A 14,955-nucleotide genomic window follows, 5' to 3' on the forward strand; every position below is an offset into this window, starting at 1 on the left:
CTGACTGCACACAACAAGTGGGCTGACTTGACACCCTTTCCTAATATTGAAAAGCAGGATTCTACTCTGCCTTATGTAGAAAATTTCAGAAGAACCAGTGTGGTGTAGTGGTTAGAGTGTCAGACTAGGACCTGGGAGACAATACATAGTTCAAATCTGTAGTTGGTCATGAAGCTTAGGCCATGCACTCTTTTTTTTTAGACAAAGGCAGGATATAAATGCAATAAATAAATAAAAATAATATGCACTTCAAGCTTTCTAATGGTGATCAGCTTTCATGGGGCAAAGATCCTATTTGCTCACTCTTTTCTCTCTGGTTAATAGCTGCTCACAAACCTCCTACGCTCTGGAATCTGGTTTTGGATGCCTAGAATTTTGTAAGTCAAGCAACTGTATCCTATGACCCCTTAGAGTGCTGGTCTTCAAGCACCCACAATTGGGCTGCAACATGATCCAAGGTGGGTTGAAACAGGAGCATTACCACCATGAAAACAAAGGGTAAATATTAAGAAATGGCTCCCCAAATGCATGTTTGAGTTAAAAATAGGTCCTGGATCTGCAAAGGTTGAAGAGGCATTTCCATGAGTGACCCTAATTATCAGTTTAGATAATATAAGCTGCTATATAAATACTATACAAATTATGCGATTAACTGCTTGTATTAACTGCATGAATGTGACTTTGCACTCATATCATTTTGCTGTGCGCTATATGCAACCACATATTTGAAACGAGAAAATTAGGAAACCCAAAATGGTTCATAGAAGACTATGAACTGTCTAGTTACAGGTGGGTAGCTGTGTTGGTCTGCCATAGTCGAAAAAAAATAGAAAATTCTTTTCAGTAGCACCTTAGAGACCAACTGTGTTTGTTCTTGGTATGAGCTTTCGTGTGCATGCACACTTCTTCAGATACACCTGTCTAGTTTATGATGGTGACAAGCAATAATCACTGTTTTGAGTAGCATCTTCATTTAATTGCTTTTTAAAAATAATTCATTATTTATTTATTTATTTATTTGGTGATGGGAAACAAAATGAAACACAGACTACAAACCAGTAACAAATTACAAAACAATGGTACTGTACAGGTAAAGCATGGAATACAGAGTGAACTGAAACACAGAGCTGGGTAACAGGTGTGTGTGGGAGAAATACTAACCAAGGAACAAGCTGGGAGCATAATTATGAGACCAGGTTGATAAAATATAAACCAACACTGCTTGGCCCCAGAAACTGCATGTGAACTAGTATTCTGCTGCAGGTAAGGAGATGTACCTAATGCACTGTTAGGCATGTTAAGACTGGAATTGTGGTTACCCAGTGACCTTCGATGGCCTGGAGACTTGCTTTTAAAAGTGTAGAATATTTTATTGAGAACTGCTGAAGCCGATTCACAACCTGCACAGGGAACCCAAAACTGCCACAGAGGCTGGAGACTGGAGAGAGAGAATGCTACAGTTCCGAGCATCATTAACAAACTACAGAGGTATCTGTCGTCATGGTGCGTGCACAATTAAGTTGCCTCATCCTCACTAGGATTTCTCAAAAGCTGTTACACATTCTGTTTCCTAAAGGTGAGTGTGGGATTAGTATTCACACCACAAACAGAGGCCCGCCTTCCAAGCCACCTTCAACTTTCATCTCTCCCAAGCAGTTCTGGCTCCCTGGTGACTGTAACCTGTGTGACAAACCTGATTTGTTGCAATCACATTGTGCAATTGTGGGTGTACTTTTTATATATATATTAAAAAGTGTGAAGATCTTATTTTTCACATTATAACATTTACGCTGAATCATTCTTGTGGCCTTTTCTTGAACCGTTAACAAGTATTTCCATTCTTGGCATCTCTCCGCCCCCGTTTTCCTTTTATATTGCTCAGGAAGTCAGAGTTGTCATCTGGCTAATTTGAAAGCGATTGTTTTTTATGGCCTTACCAGTTGTTGGCTTGCAGGCTGTTTTGGATGCTCAGATTTGTTTATTTTCCTAGATTGTTTTTCTTCTCTCTGCGGGTGCCCAGAGAAATCCTAAAAGTGCATGAATGTTAAGGTCAGGAAGACAGACAGTTAAAGGGGACCACACACCATATTTTCTCTCTAACCCTTTCTGTTCCTTTTGACAACCCAGCTACAAACAGATAATAATAAAACATTGTGATAGGTAAATCCCTGCAAATCAGTCTCACTGGTGCCAACACATGACCATTTATTTATGTGCTGCCTTAACATCTCTGTCCTGTCTCGTAACTCTAATGTCTTCCCCCAAATCTATATATATAAAATCATAAAAGGTGGGTGTTTGTGGGCATATGGGAAGCACACGAAAGCTCATACCAAGAACAAGCTTAGTTGGTCTCTAAGGTGCTACCTTAGAAGACTGATCGCCGAAGAATTGATGCTTTTGAATTATGGTGCTGCAGGAGACTCTTGAGAGTCCCATGGACTGCAAGAAGATCAAGCTTATCCATCCTTAAAGAAATCAGCCCTGAGTGCTCACTGGAAGGGCAGATCCTGAAGCTGAGGCTCCAGTACTTTGGCCACCTCATGAGAAGAGAAGACTCCCTGGAAAAGACCCTGATGTTGGGGAAGATGGAGGGCACAAGGAGAAGGGGGCGACCGAGGACGAGATGGTTGGACAGTGTTCTCGAAGCGACTAGCATGAGTTTGACCAAACTGCGGGAGGCAGTGGAAGATAGGAGTGCCTGGCGTGTTCTGGTCCATGGGGTCACGAAGAGTCGGACACGACTGAACGACTGAACAACAACAAAGGTGCTACTGGAAGGAATTTATTTATTTTTTATTTTGTTTTGACTATGGCAGACCAACACGACTACCCACCAGTTCCAAAAGTCAGATAGTTGTTATTTCCTTGACATCTGACAGGAAGATGTTCAACAGGGTGGGCATGACTACTGAGAATTCCCTCTGTCTGGTGCCCTGTGGACACCTAGTCCACAACAATGTTATAGTCCAGATACAGGTTTACCACTGCTGGTAAAAGTAGGGCTTAGGGTACAAAGGGACTCTTATCTCAAGCATTCTGAGACTTGGTCTGGGAAACAGGCATTGGCTAAGCTTCTTGTTCCGCTTGGGCTGCTAATCAAAGTAGGGAAGTACCAGGCATTTCCTGTTCCTGGACCAGGAAGTAAACCATCAACACTAGGCTTTTGAACTGGGCCCCTGGATACCAAATGGGAGTCTCTGCCTTGTGACCAAAACATCACCTGCACCTGTGTGCCTGGTCTTTGAAGGCCACCCTATAAGAGCATTGTGTGATGGATATCACTGCTTGGGAGCAGGCCGAAAAACTAGACTACCTAGTCATGGATGCTTTCGCTGAGATTCCTGCATCGCAGGGGGTTGAACTAGATGAGCCATGGCATCCCTTCCAACTCTACCATTCTATGATTCTATGATCTTAGACGGAGGACCAGCCTTGGGGCCAAGCCTGTAGACTCTGTTCTTCTGTTGTAATGTATGCTTGTCATTGCATCTGCACAGCTTTATTCCTCATGCTGTGAGAAGCCATAAAAATGAAGGACTGGAGCTAATGATGGCGGTACATCCATCAGCTTTAGAGATGCAAAGAGGCATTTCCGTGAGCAACCCAATTATGAGTTTAGATCATATAAGCTGCTATATATAATTAGCAGCCACAGTCTTGGGCATCGACTGCAGATGGCCCGCAATTGTTGCCTGAGCTCATTGATAATTGAATTATTTGCACTTCCAGATTTCTGTTGAGGAAAGGTTTAAGTCACTCCCCCACCCCCGGTACAAATGATGGCGGAAGCACTTTTCGTTCTGTCCTTCATGGCTTCTGATATATTAGACAATGAAGCAGAAGCGAGACATTTTATAACTGAATGTGCTGCTCTGGTTTCCATCATTTTCAGTGGTTAATATCTCCTTGGAGAGCAGGGCTTTTCCAGTCAAGACGCTGGAACTTCAGAATACACTTCCTTAGGAGATCGGTCTGGTTTCCTACAGATGTTGTTTGACTACAAGAACCATCGTCCCTGATCATTGGCTGTGCTTGCTAGGGCTGATGGGAGCCAGAGTCCAACAACACTACCCCTGGAGTAGATGGGGGGGGGGAACCTGCTGTGCCTGAGACGCAGATCCACACCATACATTTGAAGTACTTCCTGTACACATACCTTCCCCAAAGAATCCTGGGAGCTGTAGTTTTCCCCTCACAGAGATACGAACTACAGCTCCCAGGATTCTTTGAGGGAAATCATGTGTGTGTTGGATGTGCTTTAAATACCGTATTTACACGAATCTAATATGCCATCGAATCTTATGTGCACCTCAATTTTCAAAACCTTGAAACCAAAAAAGTATTTCCTATGTCAGTGGTGTTTTTCAAGCTTGCAATCGCATCTAACGCACCATAAAATATAATGTGCATCCTAACTTTTGGGACATAATTTGCCAATAAAAGGTGCATATTACATTTGAGTAAATAAGGTATGTGGCGTGGATCTGATCACAACAGGGTCGCAGCCAGTCAGAGGAGACAATTCAATTCAATTCAATTTATTTATTGCATTAGCCTTATGGCCATAGCACATAGTAAAAGACCAGGCAGTAGCCTGACACGATTATGCAGAGAATACAACAGATACAGTTAAAACAATTGGCAGTAAAATTGTACAGGTTAAAACAAATAAAATAAAAAGCACTAGCGGGCGTGACGACAGGGTCCATGTTGGGAATATACATAGGACTAAGGCTAAGGGAAGTTGGCCAAAAAGGTGGTCCGGAGTTTCAGGGCCTGTAATATGTAGATGGCCACTCCACGTGAAACCAAGGGGTTGGCATCCACCAGTAGATATTTCATGCGGTCATCGTCCCTGGTGATAGTCGGCGGGATTAGAGGGAGAAGCCTGGATCTTATTGAGGCATATAGTGGGCAGTAGAGGAAGAAGTGAATAAAGTCCTCTATCTTTCCATTGTTGCATGGGCAGAGTCGAAGATCCAGAGGGGTATTGGAAAATACCCCCTGTAGGAATGCTGAGAGGAGACAATATTCTGAGCTGGATGGATAAATAGTTTGAGCTGGCATAAGGCAGTTTCTTATGACCCCTGGCGACCTGCCCCTCATTGAGGGTTGCCCAGTGTGTGAGAATGCATGTTTATGTGATGTGTCTCTGGTGCAGAGAGCTCCTTGCATTGTAAGCCCTCCCTCCATATCTTTCCTACTTGTCATAATTCCATTACAGATAAAAAATATGTTTTAAAGAGGTTTAAACGCTCCAAAACACGACCAACCATTCCAAGTCTTATTGACAAAGTGATGTAGAGTTTCTGTACAAATAATCTGCATGGAAGAGGCAAAAACCAATTTAAGAGTGACTTGTGAGCATGATTTAAATTTAACGTGACTTGTGAAGAAATTGTAAAACAGAAGGGCTGCTGCAATTTATCCCCCACAACACCCCCGCCCTCTTTTTAATTCTCTTCCTTGCATAATTTGCCCCTTTGCTTTCCCAGACAGACTTCATTAGCATCTCCCTCAATTACTATCAGTGTACCCTGCAGAGATGCTATTAACATCCCCGGCTTGCTTGGGGACTTGAGTTTTATTTAACAGTTGCTTCGCTAGTCAGAGGAGAATTTTGCTAGGTTGCTCAATGTCTTAGAGGGGTTTGCTGGTGGTTGTGATAATGTGAGTCTCGAATAATTCAGGCAGATGGTATCCAGAGGGCATAGTCATGACAACAACTACTACTTCCTGTGTGTAGAGGCCCAGGGAGCAGGCCTTAGGTGGAGAGAGAGAACTGAGGTTGCCAACCAAACTGTAATGTGCGAAGAGGATCTAACACAGTTAAGGAGTTGATGGCCCCTTCACATTTGCAAACTCAGCCAGTGTGGTGTAGTGGTTAAGAGCGGTAGACTCGTAATCTGGGGAACCGGGTTCGCGTCTCTGCTCCTCCACATGCAGCTGCTGGGTGACCTTGGGCTAGTCACACTTCTCTGAAGTCTCTCAGCTCCACTCACCTCACAGAGTGTTTGTTGTGGGGGAGGAAGGAAAAGGGGAATGTTAGCCCGCTTTGAGACTCCTTCGGGTGGTGATAAAGCGGGATATCAAATCCAAACTCTTCCCCTTCTTCTTCTTCGACTTCAACAGCTGCACTAGAAGCACCATCACATTTCAAATGGTGGACAGGCAATGAGGCTGAGATAGGACGGAGGCTGGTCTTAGGCCATCGAGTGAGTTCAAGGTTAAAGCGAGATATTTGAATGGATGGAGAATCCGCCCCCCCCCCCCGATACTTGGCAATGCTACAGCAGTTCTCTTGGCATGCAGATATTAATTCAGATCACATTTCAAAATGTATGCTGAGGGCAAAAGAAACACGTCTATCAATTCTAGAGTGGCTCTGGAATTTACAACCAGCCTCTAATTTGACTGGAGCCGAAGCCATAAAATTGGAGCTGCACTTCCAGTGCTCAGAAATAAATTCTACTGAAATTTGGGCCGGGGGGGGGGGGAGGGGAGGGGATGCTGTCCAAGTAAATGCATTCGGGCTGAGCTGCCAGTCAGCCGAGATCTGAGCCCTTGACTGTGAATCAGGTTGACAATTACAAACGGCGTGCATTTCTCTGCCTTAATTCAAGGGATCTATTGACATTTCATCTTACAAATCTTTGCCAGCCTTGACAATTCATTTCCCCCGGAATTCCTTCCTTGATTGCCTCCCTGGCGGCAGCAATATAATAGGCAGCTCTTTGGATTAGCTGCGAAGGAAATGAATTGCCCTTTAGAGTAGCTTTCCGTCCCTTGAAGGGGGTTCCTTCAGGGCAAATAAAAAAAACCCACTTCCTGCTTTTTTTAAGAGTTTGGGCAAAGCCAGAAAGAGTATTTAGGGACATATGCTCAGGGTACCATAACCTCCAACATTTCTCTGATGAAAATAGGGATGTCCCATTTCATAATGATAATTTTACTATTTATACCCCCATAGCTGTCAAGTCTCCCTTTTTTTTGCGGGAAACTCCCTTATTCCAAGCCGTTTCCCGCTGCTATCCCTTATTGTTGATATCCCTTAAATTTCCCTTATTTCAAAGGGAATATTCCTCTCCCCAGGCATGTCTCTACCCTGTGGCGCCAATGGTGCGGGGAACCAGGGCCGGGTGGCAAGCTGAGTGTCCGGGAAGGTGAGTTGGAGTCCGGGGAGAACAGAGCTTCTCCCCCTCCGCAATCCTAGAGCGCCGCTGAGGGAGGAGGAGGAGCCGGAGGAGGAGGAGAGTCCACCACCCACCCACCTCCCTGCCCGCACAGCTGGAGGACCATGCTAGGGAAAGAGGCCACGCTTCCCAAACTTCCTGCCCCACGTTCCTCAACATCCGGCTGCCGAGCGCACGCCAAGTGTGGGTGGTGTCCATTCTGAAGGACAATCGACCCTGGCTGCTCACCGGAAGGACAGATCCTGAAGCATCGCATGAGAAGAGAAGATTCCCTGGAAAAGAGACCCTGAGGTGGGGTAAGATGATGGTGTGTAGCCTGGTGTAAATTAATTTGTAACCTGGGGGGATTACCACAGCGTGGACTGTCCCTGAGAACCGTAGACTGTCCCCGGGACAGGTGAGGGTGCTGATCCCTTATTTTCAAATCTGAAACTCACATCTTAATTGGTTACCCCAGCCACTCTGGGCAGCTTCCAACATATATAAAAACATAATGAAAAAATGAAACATTAAAAAACCACTCCCTGTACAGGATTGCCTTCAGACAGCTCAGGGGTCGGATAACTCCATACCCTCCAACATTTCTCCAATGAAAATAGGGACATCCTAAGGAAAAGCGGGACATCCTGGGATCAAATCAGAAACCAGGATGACTTCTCTAAATCAGGGACGTCCCTGGAAAATAGGGACACTTGGAGGGTCTGTGGTAGTTAAAACCCCTTCTATTGATGGAAGTTGCTGCCCCCAGATCTGGACCTTTTTTGTGGCACTTCAGCACTTTTTCAGACAAAGTAAAACAAAAGGCATTTCCTTTGCACAAATTACCGCCTGAACTCCAAAGACTGCTAACCTCCTGGTTCCTTTGCTGCACAGGGTTTTTGAGCAGCCTTTTGAGCAGGGTGACTTTTCGAAAGCCTTTTTCTCAGCCTTTGGTATCCAAGGGAATTTCTCACAAAATCCTGTTGGTGGGAGCTGTGGAGAGTGTGCGTCCCAATGGTCCCACTCTTAGGAGCCTTTCTGTACCTGAGGCAGGAGGATGTGGTAGAATAAGGGACTCCACCTTCAGACTTCTAGCTGGGTAACAGGATGCATGTATCACCACCATTCCTCCAGAGAACTCCTTACATGTCACAGATGAGCACATTAGGAAGAAGCCCCTGCAAAAGTGAAAAGAAAGAAAGAAGCAGGGATTTTGTTGTTGTTGTTGTTTCATAACCCAGTCTGCTTAACGTTTACCTGAGAATGATAACTGATTACATTATTTGGGCAGTTACAGGTGGGTAGCCGTGTTGGTCTGCCATAGTCAAAACAAAATAAAATAAAAAATTATTTCCAGTAGCACCTTAGAGACCAACTGAGTTTGTTCTTGGTATGAGTGTGCATGCACACGAAAGCTCATACCAAGAACAAACTTAGTTGGTCTCTAAGGTGCTACTGGAAAGAATTTTTTTTAAATTTTTATCTTGTTTTGACTATGGCAGACCAACACGGCTACCTACCTGTAACTGGCGATTCCTTTTGTAATGGTAAATACTCAGCTCCTGAGTCCAGGTCACTGGCTCGCCCTATTCATATCTTAAATGTGAAAGACACAATGGGGAGATTTTCCATTTCCTTCGACCTTGCAGAGAAATATCTGAGGTCATTTTGGGAGGCAGAAAATGTTTTCAGGACTTTTCGGTGTGGTTTACATATTTGTATATGTTTGCTTGGTACATTTATGAACATCTATTTTATATATATATGTCCCCAACCCCATATTATTCTGCCAAGGTAAAAGCACAGTTGGGAGCCTGCCTTAAGCAGTGTCTGATATATATATTCCTTCTATCACATACTCCATCAATGTTATCTGCTGCCAAAATTAGATTAGTTCTGCTTCCGATCCTTTCGGAGAAATTTGCTGTGTTCTGCTGGAGTCACAGAAATGTTTCTCAGGAATGCTGAGCGCTGCATAAAAATCCAGCGGCACTTGTGTAGTGCATGCAAACAAAACAAGCACTACCAGTCACTGACATCCCCAAAGCTCAGTCTCTTATCTCAGGGCCATGGGTTCAAGCCCCATGTTGGGCAGAAGATTCCTGCATTGCAGGGGGTTGGACTAGATGATCCTCCTGGTCCCTTCCAGCTCTACAATTCTATGATGCAGTGTGCCCTGACATGTAAGATACGCCTGCAGTTTTGCATACAATGGCATACTGTATTGTGCGACCGGTAGTATTCACAATATGGAAACCCTGAATCATCATGCGGCAAGCAAATGCATGAGTATATTTCATTTAGTGGAAAAGTAATTTAAAACATGCGAATGAGCTGACATAACAAGACAAGAGGATGTTTTAGACATATTCATGGAGGCAAGGTCCATCCATTACTGTTTTCCAATAATTAAATGGAGCCCCCAAGTTCAGAGGCAGTATATCTGTTGAGTTCTGGATACATTCTGGCAATAGTGGAACAATCTATCAAGGATCTGAATTATAACATATTAGGGTTTCCATAGGCAAAAATATACAGTTGAGCTTTTAATAGAAACTTTATAAAGGGTTGCCATTTTTCAAAAAGTAAAAACCAGGACATCCTGAAAGTTGTTGAGCTTCGACTTGCCAAAGATCCAAGACAAAGCGCCACCTATCGGAAATCCCCCCCTCGGATGTCAATTCCGCCTTTGAAATCCTGGTAATGTCCAGGAAAATCTGGACATATGGCAGCCCTACGTTATAAAAAGTTATGGTGGGCATGTATGTAAAACACACACACACACACACACACACACACACACACACACAACTAGCAGGAAGTAATTTCAGTATTGTGCTTTTTTATTTCTTGTATTATATTTTTATTCTACAGACAAAGGACCATATTCCAGAGTGGCTAAAAAAATAATACAAAGGTCTTTACAAGTTAAACCCCCCCCCCAACACAAATCATGTGAGTGAAAGTATGGACTGGAGGGAGATCCAGTCTGGCAGTGCCAGAATAATGTGGTGGGGCTGATCTCCCCTGGCTAAGATTCTTGCTCAAACAGAAACTGTGCAATTCCTTGGAGTGGGATATTTCATTAAAATAATAATAAAGAAATGGTGCAATTCCTTGGTGGCTCTGTCAGCTGGCAGATGCCATTGTGCCTTTTCCCTTGTTTCCACATTCCTGGGGCAAATGGACATTTTGAGCAGAGTTCTGACAGGGAGTGAGAAACAACCTCGCCTGCAATCCTAACCCCACTTACGTGGGAGTAAGCCCCATTGAATTCAGTAGTATTTGTTGCTGAGTAGGTACAGTTAGCCTTGCAGCCTTGGCAAGGAAGCCTTCTTCAGTAACCAAGTTTATATTAACCTAGGGGTGGGGGAACCTCAGGTCAGGGAGCTCAATGAGGCCCTCGGGGCCTTTCCGTCTGGCCCTTAGAACTGTCCCCAGGCCACACCAATCATTGTCCCTGGTTTGCATCCAGAGTTTTTGCCTGGCTGGAGTGTGTTGCTGAACTTTGTCCATGCCTCCTGTTTGCCTGGATGAAAGGGGTGTGTGTGTGTGTGTGTGTGTGTGTGTGTGTACAAACTATCCCAGCGTCCAAAGTTAAGATCTGCATTGGTTACTCTGCCTTCTTTTACCTCTTGCTGCCCACAACAGAAACAGCCCCATTTATTCCCTCCTCTGCAAGTTCACTGTCTGCATGTCAAAGGCGTGAAAGGGTCAAGTCTAGGCAAGAACTGCTGGTCCAGCCTCAGCGGAGTCAAGTTTGGGATGAGAAAAATGCAAGTGTTTGCATGAACATGTAATAGTGATCGAGGCAGGGTGCTTTTGGGTGTCATCAAACTGCCCTGGGAATAAACAGCAGGACAATTTTGCAAGGTCCATATTCACCAAGCACATGGCAAGATGATGGCAGAGGTGATCAGGTTCGCTTTGTGAGAAGGGAAGGGAAGGGAAGAGGGAAGGGGGAAGGGAAGAGGGAAGGGAAGAGGGAAGGGAAGGGAAGAGGGAAGGGGGAAGGGAAGGGAAGGAGAAAGGAAAGAGTGATGAACTTTGCTACCAGTTCCTTCGTTGTTCTTGTGATGTCTTTTTTGGGGGGAAATGCCTCAGGAATATATTTTCTCCTCCCTACTCCTGCGTCAAAACTAAACCTACTCACAGGACCTGCCAAAGTGAAGGTAGGAAGGAGTGCATACCTAGAGATCAGAGCTCACTCCCCACCCACTCCTGCCCCACATTCGCAGCTTGAGCCGGTCTCCTTCCACAATTCCAGATAATGTTTGACGGACAATCTGGTCTTTCTCCACATGCCCCATGCTTCTCATGTCCCACATACCTCCACCTTTTCACTAATGTATCTTTAAAGGAATTTTGTAGGTTTCTGCAGCCATGTCCTTTGTTGCCTTATATCTGAAAACAACAATATCAGGATCATTCTTTAAAAAAAAAATTGAAATGAAATTGAAAAGTGATATGAGGCAAGGCAGAGCTAGTGGTGAGATGTGAGAACTTAGCTGGTCAGTATGGCTCAGAGTCAGCTTCTGCTGCAGACAAGCAGAACCAGTTTCCCCAGAGCTCAAGTCTGAACAGAATTAGGTATGTCTGTTGAAAGTGGGACAATGCACTTCCAGAGTGCAGTGACTCCCTTGTTTATTTATTATTAAATTTTGGTTAATGTCAGAGTGAAGATGTGGCTTCTTTTGTTGTTGTTTAGTCATTTAGTCGTGTCCGTGGTGTAGTGGTTAAGAGTGGTAGACTCGTAATCTGGGGAACCGGGTTCGCATCTCCGCTCCTCCACATGCAGCTGCTGGGTGACCTTGGGCTAGTCACACTTCTTTGAAGTCTCTCAGCCCCACTCACCTCACAGAGTGTTTGTTGTGGGGGAGGAAGGGAAAGGAGAATGTTAGCCGCTTTGAGACTCCTTTGGGTAGTGATAAAGCGGGATATCAAATCCAAATCCAAACTCTTCTTTGTGACCCCATGGACCAGAGCCTGCCAGGCACTTCTGTCTTCCACTGCCTCCCGCAGTTTGGTCAAACTCATGTTAGTAGCTTCAAGAACACTGTCCAACCATCTTGTCCTCTGTCATCCCCTTCTCCTTGTGCCCTCCATCTTTCCCAGCGTCAGGGTCTTTTCCAGGGAGTCTTCTCTTCTCATGTGGTGGCCAAAGTATTGGAGCCTCAGCTTCAGGATCTGTGCTTCCAGTGATCACTCAGGGCTGATTTCCTTCAGAATGGATAGGTTTGATCTTCTTGCAGTCCATGGGACTCTCAAGAGTCTCCTCCAGCACCATAATTCATAGTGATCCTTCATGGATCACCGCCTTGTTGTGTCAAAAGGGCTTGAATAACTCAGAGAAGCTATGAGCTATGCCAGGGGTCCCCAAACTAAGGCCCAGGGGCTGGAACGGTTTAATCCATTTTGTATTACTTTCTATGGGAAAGCGCAACTTGGTTTTGGAACGCTTTGGTTTTGGAGCGGACTTCTGGAATGGATTGAGGTTGAGAACCAAGGTACCACTGTATATAAAAGCTATCGTGATACATATTAAATCTATATACATTTCTAGAACTTCAAACTGGAAGTTCAACAGGTTCCTCTTCATTATACATTTGTGAGCGATGTGGCTCTCTCCCTTTTCATAAGCACCTTTCTTTACTTTCCCTGAGAGACTGATGAGAACTCGGTGCACACTATAATTACTAGGTGCGGAAAGGAACCTCCTTGCTTTGTGAAATTTCAATACGAATCCCCGAGGTAATTACTATTTATGGTGTACGAGAGAGTAACACATCACTTTGGCAAACCACGTGACTTCCTAAAACGTAACTGCTATGAATCGACCTGAACTTTCCCATCGCCTCAACAGTCAAAGTCGCTCCCTCGGGGGGAAAAGAACGCAAGCTGGCTTATGACAGAAGTTGCAGAACAGGTGCTGAAAACATTCTCACACACTCTGGAGGTTAAATAAGACAAGGCCTCAGCATGAGAGCAGGCTTTCTTCAAAGCGATAGCTGACATTTCTGTAAGGTTTGTTTGTTTATGTGTTTGTTCTGCACTCCAAACGAAGACATATATATTGTGGGTTTAGGTCAGGAATAGCAAACACGACGATAAAAAATGCACAGACACCCAGGAATTTCAGGTTTCACTTAAATCTAACCTGGCAATTAAATGTTAAGTAATGTAATATTATCTATACTGCCTGATAAGCATAGATTCTCTGCTCCTCAGAAATGTTTCATTTCCGTGAAAATATTTATTAAACTATGTCTTCATCCGCACACGCCTAATTCTGTTTTTTCAGTGTTTCAGGCTTTGAGCCAAAGGCAAAGAGTTATTTAGCATTTGATGTTTGGCTTACACGCACCTAGCTAGGCAGCTCCCCAAATAAGTACCTGGAAGTAATCTTTTACTGGCTTCCTCAATATAGTTTCTAGCCAGACATCTGAGAAATATTGTTTGTAGCAGCTGAAGAAACAAGGGTTGTGAAGCTCAACACTGAGTGCTTTTAATGCAGCCAATGTTAAGTATTTTTAAGGACCAGTGATTTCACGGGGAGACATCTAAGTATTTGGGTCGTGTCCCTATTTGGCCTCTATCCACCATCACTTTCTACAAAAAGTTGTGCCAGTTCAGAAGCCTGCCAGGAAGCCATGCCCTTTCAAGATGTCAAAATCCTTTGGAAGGTCAGTTCACATGGACTTTCGTGTGCTCATGTGATTCAGTCTCCTCATTCATGACTGAAGCGCCGCCTAGGACTCAGTGTGCCTTTAAAGTGAAATTAAGGTATTAAAAATGTATTGGGCAACAGGACATCTTAATTAAATAATGCAATCTACTCCAGGGAGCTTTTGGTGAGAAGCCAGGAGTGCAGATTATTCAGTCCCATGTTCAGATCTTTTCAAGTCTCTCTTCTGACAAACGCAGAAACCTCTGGGGTGTGTTTTGTTTTTTTAATGATTACTGTGTCTCAGCTTAGTTCCAAATTAAAGATAACAGGAAATGTGCGTATTTTGTATATATTTTTTCTTGGTTAAACAGCAGCAAATCAGGACAATTGAGTGGGGGAAACAGATGGTGGTGGGCAACTCTTTCCCAGTGTGGTGGGCCTGGTGAAAACCCGTCACCTCCAGGAGTGAGTTGACATTGGCCCCAATACTGGCAAGAAATTGGGACGCAATCTACTAAATTTGTTGTTGTTTTTTTTAAAAAAAATTATAGACACATACAAATATACATACACACATACATACATTCCCCTGTACATTGTGTAGAAAATAATTGGTTATGCTTATAAATAACATTTTACATTCCTTCTCACCCCTCTACCACCCTTAACCTCCACCCCCCCCCGCACCTCACCCAGTGCTGGGCTTCCAATCTTCTCAGCTGCAATATCTTCTATCATTTCTCTTATATACTATTAATTATACTATTACTTTCAATACTAATATTTTGAATTCCTCTTTTTCTCCTTCTAGCTTATTTTTCTCACGGAACTTGTTTCATTCTGATAGGAGTTCAGGTTTTTCAATATAATTTTGTATATATCCCCTAAATGCATTCCATTCCTTTTCCAACATTCCATTCCTTTTCCAGTCTACTAAATTTGGCTGGATGTGGACTAAGGCAAAATTCGGCAACAATGAAATAAGAAGATTTATTCAGTCTCAGGTTCAAATCTTATTATTTTATAGGACAGTACTTTAAAATATTAATGATTAAGTGGTATACAACAAAATACAAGACCAACAAATATAACCAGTCAGCAGTGGGTTTTTAA

This window comes from Lacerta agilis, chromosome 16 (assembly GCF_009819535.1).
Source record: "Lacerta agilis isolate rLacAgi1 chromosome 16, rLacAgi1.pri, whole genome shotgun sequence".
In the NCBI taxonomy this organism is placed as follows: domain Eukaryota; kingdom Metazoa; phylum Chordata; class Lepidosauria; order Squamata; family Lacertidae; genus Lacerta; species Lacerta agilis.